Below are 13,956 nucleotides of genomic sequence, written 5' to 3'. Positions count from 1 at the left end.
CTCTGATACCATTTTGTAACGACCCGAAAATCGGACTGCTACCGGCGCTAGGATCCAGATCGGCATAAGGCCGCCGGGACCCGTAGCAAGCCTGACATACGTCCTATAAACCTGTTTAATCCCATACATGATCAACAGCAAACATAAAAATTTGAACTTTTCTTTTCCTTTACCAAGCTCAACCTGTGCATGCACATAAGCATATACATAAACATAAACATAAACCTCACACTGGAGCTCTAACCAAATGCTCCAATGGGGTATCTCATCATACACAAGCTTGGTAGAACATAAGCATCATAAAACATAGATCATGTTTATAAAAGGGATTACTATATAAACTCGGTCAAGCACAATTTCTAAACCTCGATCTCAGAATCAACATTTACATGACATAACTATTCATAACCTTTACATCATTTTACAATTTATCATGTCCACATTCTAACTATTACATACTCATGACTTCATTCATCTTGACTTCTCTACCTAGCCCGTACCTGCAAACCTGGGGGATTAGGGAAAGGGGTGAGCTACTAGAGCCCAGTGAGCAGAATAGTAAAACATTTAAATCATATATTAAAATCTCATGCTTTCATGGAATGCAACACATCACAAACAAATCACATCAAGGATGGACGTGACCACCAAAAATTCCTCCAGTGTCAGTATGCCTGGCCCGGCCAGGTCTTACAACCTCCGTATGCCTGGCCCGGCCAGGTCTTACAACGTCTGGATGCCTGGCCCGGCCAGGTCTTACATCATCTGTATGCCCGTCCCGGCCAGGTCTTGCAACAGCTCTAGGACTATTGGGGTCGCCTTGGTCCCTCCACATCATCAACAGTAAAATAATGCAATACGTCATATTCGTGCAACTAGTGCGATCAACCTACTACATACCATCATCATGCATGAACATGCTTTAGGCATTTGATTTCATAAAATAAAGATTAAGTTTAGTTCTACTCACTTCAGTTAGCTCTGACAATGACTGAAGCAGCTGACTCACTACTGGGGTCCTCGGTTCCTCGGGTCCGAACCTACACAGGTGGACTCAAATGAGGGACCAAACATACTAGAACATGACTCTAAAAACATCCCCCAAAAACCCCCTAAAAAACCTCAAAACAATCATGCAAAACATGTAAAGGAAGGCTAAACAGGGCACTTTCGGCGGCAGGTTCGGCGACCGAAAGTCCTTCCAGAGCCGAAAGTCAGGCAGGTTCGGCGGCACCTTCGGCGGCCGAAAGTGCCCTCCAGAGACGAAAGTCCATTTTCGGGGGCATGCTTCGGCAGTCGAAAGGCTTGCCTCCCAGGCAGGTTCGGCGGCCGAAACTCCTTCGGCTGCCGAACCTGGTTTCTGCCAAAAGGGCAGAAACTCGTCTCACACATGCACAAACGCCTCCCAACCTTTCAATCAAGCATACAACTCATCCAAAACATGCATAGATACATACATCAGCTCCTAGGGGCCTCAAACTATCCTAAACCCCATCTACAACACATCAAACATGCATATCCAATATACATTGTCCATAAAACACATAAAACCTAACAATGCTCAACTAACATAAACATACATTTCTACCCCATGAATCAACTTAAAACTTATTTAAAACATATAGTGAGCTCAAGATCGGCCCTTACCTTTTGAAGATCGAGAGGAAAACTAGCTCGGAGATGGGAGAGATTGAGTTTTTTGAACCCCAAAACTCCAAAACTTACTTTATGCTCAAAAAATCTTCAAAACAAAGTTGCAAACTCATAAAAATCATGAAGAATGGAAGGAAGAAACTCAAGATCGGCGAGGGACGGCGGAGAGCTCACCTTGGCTGAAAATGGGGAGAAAAGCTTACCCGTTTCGGCTAAGGGACCCTTTTATAGGTGGCTAGCCAGGCCACATTCGGGGGCCGAACGTGCCTCCGCATGCATGCCATGTTCGGCGGCCAAACATAAGGTTCGGCGGCCGAACCTGGACTTCCCTCACTTATGCTTTTGGGGGCCTAAAGCATTCCCGAAGTGCATGCATGTTCGGCGGCCGAACTTGAGGTTCGGCGGCCGAACCTGGGTCTTCCTCCAAGATTATTTTCATGCAAAAACTCATTTTCCTTCTAGCTTAAAAACATAAAATACATTAAAACATTTTACAAAACATGCTTTTACCCTTCTAGAGGTCTCCGACACTCGGGATTCCACCAGACGGTAGGAATTCCGAAACCGGAGTCTAGCCGGGTATTACAAAGTCAGTCAGTGGTGAGTTACAAAGGCTCAATAAGACTCTTGAGAGGTTAACTGTAACTATGGAGAGTTTGAATGTCTCAAGATCTTCCACTTCTACAAGAATACCTCAAAGAACTCTTAATTGCAATAATGACTGTGATGATTCGGATATGTTGGTTAATAATGTGTTGCTTGCTGCACATTGTAAGATGCTTGTTGCTAGGCGTGCTCTGAATATGCAGGTTAAGAAAGAAAGCCTAGAACAACGGGAAAACATATTTCACACTAGGTGTTTGGTTAATGGAAAAGTGTATACTCTCATTATTGATGGAGGTAGTTACACAAATGTGGCTAGTGTGTATATGGTGGAGAAATTGGGCTTGGCTTCTATTGAACACCCTAAGCCATACAGATTGCAATGGTTGAATGATTGTGGTGAGGTTAGGGTTACACGCCAGGTGGTTATACCATTTTCTATTGGTAGGTACAAGGATGAGATATTGTGTGATGTGGTACCTATGCAGGCAAGCCATATGTTGTTGGGTAGGCCGTGGCAACATGATAGAAAGGTGCAACATGATGGGTTCAATAACAAGTACTCCTTCACTCATGAAGGACAAAAGGTTATACTCGCTCCTTTATCACCTCAAGAGGTATATGTTGATCAAATAAAGATGCTGGAGAGGGAGAGGGAGGCTTCGGCCTTGGCCACAAAGGGGAGTGAGAGCTTGAATTCTGCGGAAAAGATGAGAGAAAAGAGTGAGTTTGAGGGTAAAGAGGCTAGAAAAGAATCAAGACTAGTTCAAGGAGGGAAGGTGGAGAAAGAAAAGGAGAAAGAAGAGGCTAAAGTTCCAATCTCAACTTCCATAGAGATTGAAATTGAAGAGGAAGTTGTAATGCATGAATCTAATGTAGTTGTTGTTGAGAATTCTATCAATGAACTTATAGAAGAGGTTGTGAATGATGAGGGGCATGAGGAGCACATGATTGATGAGGTGGAGGAGGCGAATGAGACTGTTTTGGAAGTTGTAGAGGAGAATGGGTCACATCCACAAGATATTTCTATGACTAATATTTTTATGCCTAGTTCATTTGTTCTTGATGTGCATGTTGTTGATGAAAACATTCATGACGAAAGTTTTATCCTATTTCCACCTATTCAAAAGGAGGTCTTTGAAGATACATGGGTTCCTAAAGCTTCCCTTTTTGACATAAATATCAGCAAGATTCGAGGACAAATCTTTTCTAAAGAAGGAGAGAATGATACGGATCCAATAGGGCAAATTTCTAACAATGGAGTGGAGCAAACTTGTGTCATTCAAATGGATCTAAAAGGGGTTCAAAATCATATTCATATGATCCATATATATTTGGGGCGTGCTTCAACTCATATGGGACAGATTTGGTGCAACACTTGCAATCATAGGCTTAGGGAGCCTAATCAAGCCCATGGGCTAAAACTACACAAAGGGAAGCCTAAAGTGAAGATCAAGTAAGGCTTTTGTGAAGATTCAGCTTTGTTATGATGGGCTTGCTATATTTTTATTATTTAACACTTGTTTTATTTTAGCTTTGTTTGGGCTTGTATTCTGGCCATACTTTATCTTTTAAGTTTTAGAGTGTTGGCCATGTTTTAGGCTTATGTTTTAATACTTATGTGTTATTTTAGTGTGTGATTGGGCTTGGGCCTTATGTGCTTAAGTCAAGTCCAAGAAGAGTGTCTTAGAGTTTTATTCGTTTTTCTCCTTACTATATAAGGATAAGAAACAATTGTAAGAGGCAGCTTTTAATCAAATATTTCAGAATTCTTTTCATGCCTTTGGCGTGTATTGCTTTGAGTGAGAGTGAGGATTTGCTTTCATCAATTGCACCAAGAATCTTGGCTAACTTATCAACTATTCGTTGTGGCGTTTGTCGGATTCTCATCTAAATCCTTCGATTATTGGTGTTTCAGCTTCTCTAAGTTTGGGGTACCATAGGAGGTGAGTTTATCAAATCTTTGGATTCCATATCTACTTGTGCGTGTGGGTTTGAGGCTTGTGCCATAGGGTTCCGCGTCAGTTCGGCAGCCAAAGGCTGGCCTCCACAGGCAGGTTCGGCGGCCGAAAGTCCCTTCGGCTGCCGAACCTGAGTTCTTCCAAAGGCAGAACTCAGCCTCAACTCATGCACAAATGCCTCCCAAACTTCACAACTCAACCAAAACATGCATAAACACATACAATAGCTCCTAGGGGCCTCAAACTATCCTAAACCCCAACTACAACACATCAAACACACATAAAAAACCCACATTGCATAATAACTCAACATAAACCCTTAAACTCAACATAAACCTACACATGCATTTCTACCCCCAAGAATCAACTTAAAACTTGTTTAAACATATAATGAGCTCAAGATCGACTCTTACCTCTTGAAGATCGAGAGAGAGTGTGACCTAACTTGGAGATTTGGGGAAAATGGGTTCCTGAGGTCTCCAAGCTTCACAACTTCGATCTAAGCTCGAAATCTTCAAAAACCAAGTTAAAATCCATAAGAAATCATGAAAACTCGAAGGAAGAAGCTCAAAATCAACAAGGGACGGCGGAGAGCTCACTTTGGCCGAAAATGGGGAGAAAAACTCGCCCGTTTCGGACAAGGGACCCCTTTATAGGTGGCTGGCCAGGTCACTTTCGGGGGCCTAACGTGCCTCCGCATGCATGCCATGTTCGGTGGCCGAACTTAAGGTTCGGCGGCCGAACCTGGACTTCCCTCACTTATGCCTTGGGGGGCCTAAAGCGCTCTCGAAGTGCATGCATGTTCGGCAGCCGAACTTGAGGTTCGGCGGTCGAACCTGAGTCTTCCTCTCAAGACTATTTTCATTCAAAACTTAATTTCTTTCTTGCTTAAAACCATAAAATACATTAAAACATTTTATAAAAACATGATTTTACCCTTCTAGAGGTTTTCGACATCCGGGATTCCACCAGACGGTAGGAATTCCGATACCGGCGTCTAGTCGGGTATTACATTCTTCCCCCCTTAAGAACATTCGTCCCCGAATGTTCACCAATAAACATGGCATAGCATAAAACATGAACATACAAAGCATAAAACATAAACACACAACAACACATAACACTCACCTTAGAAGAGATGAGGATATTGCTGGAGCATGGACTCCCGTGTCTCCCAGGTACACTCTTTGATGTTGTGGTGATTCCAAAGGACTTTCACCATCGGGATTTCCTTGTTTCTCAACTTTCTGATCTGGGTGTCTAGGATCCGTACTGGCTGCTCAACATAGGTGAGATCTTCTTGGATCTCCACATCAGGCTCACTGAGAACCTTGCCCGGATCTGACACGAATTTCCTTAACATGGAAACATGGAAAACCGGATGGATTCTCTCCATTGAAGCAGGCAAGTCCAGCTTGTACAATACACTCCAAATCTTTTGCAAGATTTCAAAGGGTCCGATGTACCGTGGAGCTAGCTTACATTTCTTCCCAAACCGAATCACCCCTTTCATTGGAGACACCTTGAGCAATACCAAATCCCCCTCCTGAAACTCTACTTGCCTTCTGCGGATATCTGCATAACTCTTCTGCCTGCTTGCAGCAGTCTTGATCCTTTCTCTGATTATGGGCACCACCCTACTGGTGATCTCCACTAATTCAGGCCCTGCTAAGGCCTTTTCTCCAACTTCTTCCCAACAGACAGGCGATCTGCACTTCCTTCCATACAAAGCTTTATATGGGGCCATCCCTATGCTAGCATGATGGCTGTTATTGTAGGCAAACTCAACCAAAGGTAGATGCTGCCTCCAAGAACCGCCAAAATCCAGCACACATTCTGAGCATATCCTCTATTGTTTGGATGGTCCTCTCCGATTATCCGTCCGTCTGTGGATGGAAAGCAGTGCTAAAATCCAACCTGGTACCCATAGCATTCTGCAGACTCCGCCAAAACCTGGAGGTGAACTGGGGTCCTCTATCAGACACTATTGAAACAGGAATCTCATGCAACCTGACAACCTCATCCACATACACCTGCGCCAACTTGTCCACAGAGTAGTTACTCCTAACAGGAATGAAGTGAGCAGATTTGGTCAGTCTGTCCACAATCACCCATATGGAGTCTAATCTGTTGGACGTTGCCGGTAACCTTACTACGAAGTCCATAGCTATATTCTCCCATTTCCACTCTGGAATAGGTAGTGGGTTAAGCATTCCAGCCGGCTTCTGATGTTCCAGCTTCACCCTCTGACATACTTCGCAGGCTGACACGAACTGTGCCACTTCTCTCTTCATAGCTGGCCACCAATAAACTTTCTTCAGATCTTGATACATCTTGGTGGCTCTAGGGTGAACACTGTATCTGGCATTATGAGCCTCCCTCATAATGTCTCCTTTCAGACCTATATCATCTGGTACACACAATCTATTCCCATAGCGGAGGATCCCCTTACTGTCAAATATGAACTCTTCGTTCTTGCCTGACTGAACAGTCCTGGCAATCTTCACTAATTCTGGGTCCTCGTGCTGTTTCTGAGCCACCTGCTCCAGAAACACAGGTGCTACTCTCATCTGGGCTATCAAAGCACCTGTACCAGACAACTCCAACTGTAGACCTTCATTAATGAGCTCGAAGAACTGCCTCACCACTGGCCTCCTCTCTATTGAAATGTGGGACAAACTGCCAAGTGATTTTCGGCTTAAGGCGTTTGCCACAACATTCGCCTTACCCGGATGGTACTGGATCTTACAATCATAGTCACTAAGCAGTTTTACCCACCTCCTCTGCCTCAGATTCAGCTCTCTCTGACACAGGATGTACTGCAGGCTCTTATGATCGGTGAAGATCTCACATTTTACCCCATAAAGGTAGTGCCTCCACATCTTGAGTGCAAAGATTACTGCTGCCATTTCTAGGTCATGTGACGCGGAACCCTATGGCACAAGCCTCAAACCCATACGCACAAGTAGATATGGAATCCAAAGATTTGATAAACCCACCTCCTATGGTACCCCACACTTAGAGAAGCTGAAACACCAATGATCGAAGGATTTAGATGAGAATCTGACAAACGCCACAACGAATAGTTGATAAGTAAGCCAAGATTCCTGGTCCAATTGATGAAAGCAAATCCTCACTCTCACTCAAAGCAATACACGCCAAAGGCATGAGAAGAATTCTGAAATTTTGATTAAAAGCTGCCTCTTACAATTGTTTCTTATTCTTATATAGTAAGGAGAAAAACAAATAAAACCCTAAGACACCCTTCTTGGGCCTGACTTAAACACATAAGGCCCAAACCCAATCACACACTATAATAACACATAAGTATTAAAACATAAGCCCAAAACATGGCCCAACACTCTAAAACTTAAAAGATAAAATATGGCCAGAATACAAGCCCAAACAAAGCTAAAATAAAATAAGTGTTCAAATAATAAAACATAGCAAGCCCATGATAACAAAGCTGAATCTTCACAAAAACCTTACTTGATCTTCACTTTAGGCTTCCCTTTATGTAGTTTTAGCCCATAGGTTTGATTATGCTCCCTAAGCCTATGATTGCAAGTGTTGCACCAAATCTGTCCCATATCAGTTGAAGTACGTCCCAAATATATATGGATCATATGAATATGATTTTGAACTCCTTTTAGATCCATTTGAATGACACAAGTTTGCTCCACTCCATTGTTAGAAATTTGCCCTATTGGATCCGTATCATTCTCTCTTTCTTTAGAAAAGATTCGTCCTCGAATCTTGCTAATATTTATGTCAAAAAGGGAAGCTTTAGGAACCCATGTATCTTCAAAGACCTCCTTTTGAATATGTGGAAATAGGATAAAACTTTCATCATGGATGTTTTCATCAACAACCTGCACATCAAGAACAAATGAACTAGGCATAAAAATATTAGTCATAGAAAGATCCTATGGATGTGACCCATTCTCCTCTACAACTTCCAAAACAATCTCATTCACCTCCTCCACCTCATCAATCACGTGCTCCCCATGTCCCTCATCATTCACAACCTCTTCTATAAGTTCATTGATGGAATTCTCAATAACAACTACATTAGATTCATGCATTACAACTTTCTCTTCAATTTCAATCTCTATGAAAGTTGAGATTGGAACTTTAGCCTCTTCTTTCTCCTTTTCTTTCTCTACCTTCCCTCCTTGAACTAGTCTTGATTCTTTTCCAGCCTCTTTACCCTCAAACTCACTCTTTTCTCTCATCTTTTCCACAGAATTCAAACTCTCACTCCCCTTTGTGGCCAAGGCCGAAGCCTCATTCTCCCTCTCCAACATCTTTATTTGATCAACATATACCTCTTGAGGTGATAAAGGAGCGAGTATAACCTTCTGTCCTTCATAAGTGAAGGAGTACATGTTATTGAACCCATCATGTTACACCTTTCTATCATGTTGCCACGGCCAACCCAACAACATATGGCTTGCCTGCATAGGTACCACATCACACAATATCTCATCCTTGTACCTACCAATAGAAAATGGTATAACCACCTGGCGTGTAACCCTAACCTCACCACAATCATTCAACCATTGCAATCTGTATGGCTTAGGGTGTTCAATAGAAGCCAAGCCCAATTTCTCCACCATATACACACTTGCCACATTTGTGCAACTACCTCCATCAATAATGAGAGTACACACTTTTCCATTAACCAAACACCTAGTGTGAAATATGTTTTCCCGTTGTTCTAGGCTTTCTTTCTTAACCTGCATATTCAGAGCACGCCTAGCAACAAGCATCTCATAATGCGCAGCAAGCAACACATTATTAACCAACACATCCGAATCATCACAATCATTATTGCAATTAAGAGTTCTTTGAGGTATTCTTGTAGAAGTGGAAGCTTCTGAGACATTCAAACTCTCCATAGTTTCAGTCAACCTCTCAAGAGTCTTATTGAGCCTTTGTAACTCACCACTGACTGACTTCTTAAAGAGCTTATAATCGTTACCCATATTCGATTCACTTCCATCAGTACAATCCACCACATTCTTGTCTTTACTCATCATACCTTAAATCAACAAAGAACAAAAAGAACTAGCAAATATTGTGTTAAAAAAGAAAGTACTCAAGTGTTTGCACTCTTACCATTCTTTTGCTGATTCTTCAATTGCACTTCAGAAACTAAGGTCAACCAACTAACCACAAGGTGCGTTTAATGAAACAAAGAAGAAAACCTAAAGAAAGAAGGAAGTGCGCAAAAACTAGAAAGAAGACACTGACAAATTGGAAAGTAACACATGAACTAGGTTTTGTGCTACTTGAAAATTATCACCTAGAGTATAGACACAAGCAAACAATACTCCAGCAATATCAAGAAAGCAAAAGCAAGCTTAAACAAAAAAAAAAGAAACTTAGAAATCAAATAAAAACGAACCTGGACAAAAAAAATTTGCATTTAATTCACTTCAACGCAAATTAAATATGGATCTACTTAAATCTACCCAAAAAGGAAAGTATCAAAACCCCACAAATAGAATCAGAAAAGAAAAATGTAAATTTCACTCAGATCAGAAACATGGACGAAAATTCTGGTGTTAAAAGAAGGATTTGACATCAAATCAATTTAGATGCAATTGCCCTAAATGTGCACTTTAGAAAATAGGCAGAATTTCTTTTATCTCCTAATCTGGATTCGACCCAATTCAAAATTTAAAATTGAAATTGATTCCCATAAATTACTGCAATTAATTGAGATAGGTAAGGCAATATAGATAAAAAAGGAAGCACATCACAATTTTGGCCAGATCAAGGTAAATAAGGCAAAGGCGTTTTTTTTTTTTTTGGATTTCTATTTTTTTTTATGATTAATAATCAAGAAGGTGCAGCCGTGGACACACAAGCTTTCACTGAAAACAACAAGGAAGAAAATGAAAACTCAAAAAAAAAAACTCTAGATCCTGAGATAAATAAGAATTTACCTCACTTTGGCTCTGATACCAACTGACGCGGAACCCTATGGCACAAGACTCAAATCCACACGCACAAGTAGATATGGAATCCAAAGATTTGATAAACCCACCTCCTATGGCACCCCAAACTTAGAGAAGCTGAAACACCAATGATCGAAGGATTTAGATGAGAATCTGACAAACGCCACAACGAATAGTTGATAAGTAAGCCAAGATTCCTGGTGCAATTGATGAAAGAAAATCCTCACTCTCACTCAAAGCAATACACGCCAAAGGCATGAGAAGAATTCTGAAATTTTGATTAAAAGCTGCCTCTTACAATTGTTTCTTATTCTTATATAGTAAGGAGAAAAACAAATAAAACCCTAAGACACTCTTCTTGGGCCTGACTTAAACACATAAGGCCCAAGCCCAATCACACACTATAATAACACATAAGTATTAAAACATAAGCCCAAAATATGGCCCAACACTCTAAAACTTAAAAGATAAAGTATGGCCAGAATACAAGCCCAAACAAAGCTAAAATAAAACAAGTGTTAAATAATAAAAATATAGCAAGCCCATCATAACAAAGCTGAATCTTCACAAAAGCCTTACTTGATCTTCACTTTAGGCTTCCCTTTGTGTAGTTTTAGCCCATAGGTCTGATTAGGCTCCCTAAGCCTATGATTGCAAGTGTTGCACCAAATTTGTCCCATATGAGTTGAAGCACGCCCCAAATATATATGGATCATATGAATATGATTTTGAACTCCTTTTAGATCCATTTGAATGACATAAGTTTACTCCACTCCATTGTTAGAAATTTGCCCTATTGGATCCGTATCATCATGTGTAGGGTAATTCAACTCATGCTTCTTCAGCTGCCTAGAAGCATAAGCAATCACCCTTTCATTATGCATTAGCACACAACCCAGTCCCACACGGGATGCATCGCAATAGACTGAGAAGTCTTCATTACTAGATGGCAGAGCTAACACTGGCGCTAAAGTCAACCTCTTCTTTAACTCTTTGAAGCTCTCTTCACACTGGTCGGTCCACACAAACCTCTGGTTCTTCTTAGTCAATCTGGTCATGGGAGCTGCAATTTTTGAGAAGTCCTGAACGAACCTCCTGTAGTAACCTGCTAAACCCAAGAAGCTCTTGATCTCTGTCACTATAGTGGGTCTAGGCCAGTTAGCTACAGCTTTCACTTTCTTGGGGTCTACCTCGATTCCATTTTCTAACACCACATGCCCCAAGAATGAAATGCTCCTCAGCCAGAACTTACATTTAGAGAACTTGGCATACAAGCCATGTTCCCTCAAGGTCTGCAGAACTAACCTCAGATGATGGGCATGCTCTTCTGCACTCCTGGAATACACTAAGATATCATCTATGAAGACAATAACGAAGTGATCCATGTATTGACTGAAAACTCTGTTCATGAGATCCATGAATGCTGCAGGGGTATTGGTCAACCCGAACGACATTACAAGGAACTCATAGTGCCCATATCTGGTTCTGAACGCCATCTTCGGCACATCCTCTTCTCTTATCCTCAGCTGATGGTACCCAGATCTCAGATCTATTTTGGAGAAACAACCTGCTCCTGCTAGCTGGTCGAATAGATCATCGATCCTCGGCAATGGGTACTTATTCTTGGTAGTGACCTTGTTCAACTGCCTGTAGTCGATACAAAGTCTAAGGGATCCATCTTTCTTTTTCACGAACAGCACTGGAGCACCCCAAGGTGAGGTACTCGATCGGATGAAGCCCTTATCTACCAACTCTTGCAACTGCTCCTTAAGCTCTTTCAATTCAGCTGGTGCCATCCTGTAGGGAGGGATAGAGATCGGTCTAGTTCCAGGCATCAATTCAATTTCAAACTCTATCTCCCTAGCAGGTGGTAAACCTGGCAGCTCGTCTGGGAACACATCTAAAAACTCACTGACCACGGGCACTGAGGCGGGCTCTCTGACATGACTATCCAGCTCTCTCACATGAGCTAGAAAACCCTGACAACCCCTCCTGAGTAGCCTACGAGCCTGTAGGGCTGATATCAAACCTCTAGGTGTACCCCTTCTGTCTCCTCTGAAGACAACCTCTGACCCATCCTGACATCTGAACCTGACTACCTTGTCTCTGCAATCCAAGGTAGCACCATGGGTAGATAGCCAATCCATCCCTAGAATGACGTCAAAATCTGTCAAATCTAGAACCACAAGGTCTGCGGAAAGACACCTTCTCTCAACAAAAACTGGACTACACTGGTAGACTGACTCTGCCACTGACGGGTCACACTTGGGTCCACTGACCCATAGGGGACACTCTAACCCAGAGACCATCAACCCCAACCTTTCGACGGCTCTCGGAGCAATGAAAGAATGCGATGCACCAGGGTCCATTAAGGCATAAACATCAGAACAACCAATGATGAGATTACCTGACACCACTGTGTTTGATGCATTTGCCTCCTGCTGTGTCATGGTGAAGATCCGTGCTGGAGCTGATGGACCTTCACCCCTGAAACCTGCTGAAGAAGAGGCTGCCCCTCTTCCTCGGCCTCTGCCACTAGCCTGAGTCGCGGCTAGAGCTGCTGGCTGAGGCACACTACCCGAAGCTGTCTGCTGAGACGGTGCCACAAAAGCTGCTCTAGGACACTCCCGTGACATGTGCCCCTCCTGCCCACATCTGTAGTAGGCTGTCATCCCAAACCGACATACTCCTTTGTGCGGCTTCCCACACTTCATACATACTGCATTATCTGCACCTGAGCTCGAGCCACTTCCTAATCCCAGACCGGACTTGATCTTGTTCCAGAACTTGTTCTTCTTTGACTTCTTGGTGGTATTGCTCCACCTCTTACTGCCAGAACTCAGAGAAGAATGGTCTAATCTTCCCCCACCTGGGGTCTTGGAACCAGAAGGCTGTGCTACTGACTGTTTAACTTTTCCCTCGATGATTGCACTAGCCTCCATCCTCCGGGCCATATCCACTATGGCATGGAAACTCTCCCTCTCTGCTGACTGGATCAAGGAGGAATACCTGGAATGGAGCCTCATGATATACCTCCTTGACCTCTTCTGATCTGTGTCTAGATTCTGCCCAGCAAACGGCAACAGCTCCAAGAATCTGTCTGTATACTCATCCACACTCATTTCATTTGTCTGCCTCAACTGCTCAAATTCAATCATCTTCAACTCCCTTGAACTGTCAGGGAAAGCCCATCCTGCAAACTCATTTGCAAACTCCTCCCATGATAGGCTGTCCAACCTCGGGTTCACATAGTTTTTAAACCACTCACGGGCCTTCTTGCACTTCAGTGTGAACCCAGCCATCTGAATGGCTCTACTGTCATCAGCTCCTATCTCATCTGCAATCGTTCTGACCCTCTCAAGATACACAAACGGGTCATCACCTGATTTAAACTGGGGAGCACCCAGCTTCATGTAATCGGTCATCTTGACCTTGCTCCCTCCAGATGAGCTAGGCTTAGGCATTTGGGTTACTGGGACAGTAGGTTCTGCTGGTGGTGGAGGAGGTGCAGCATCCCCCGGGGTAGGGTTTGCTGTACCGGGATAGAATGATGGGGGTGGGTACATAGGGTACTGTGGGTATGGTGGGTAGAAAGGTGGGTATGGCATGTGAGAGTGATAAGGGTTAAAGCTGGGGTAATCCGATGTACCTCCCATCGAATACCCGGGATTCTAAGAAAAGGGTGGGTACTGGGGTGGCTGAACAAATCCCGAGGCCTGAGTGACGCGGAACCCTATGGCACAAGCCTCAAACTCACACGCACAAGTAGATAC

This window comes from Manihot esculenta, chromosome 17 (genome assembly GCF_001659605.2).
Source record: "Manihot esculenta cultivar AM560-2 chromosome 17, M.esculenta_v8, whole genome shotgun sequence".
Classification (NCBI taxonomy): domain Eukaryota; kingdom Viridiplantae; phylum Streptophyta; class Magnoliopsida; order Malpighiales; family Euphorbiaceae; genus Manihot; species Manihot esculenta.
This window is presented reverse-complemented; position numbering follows the sequence as displayed.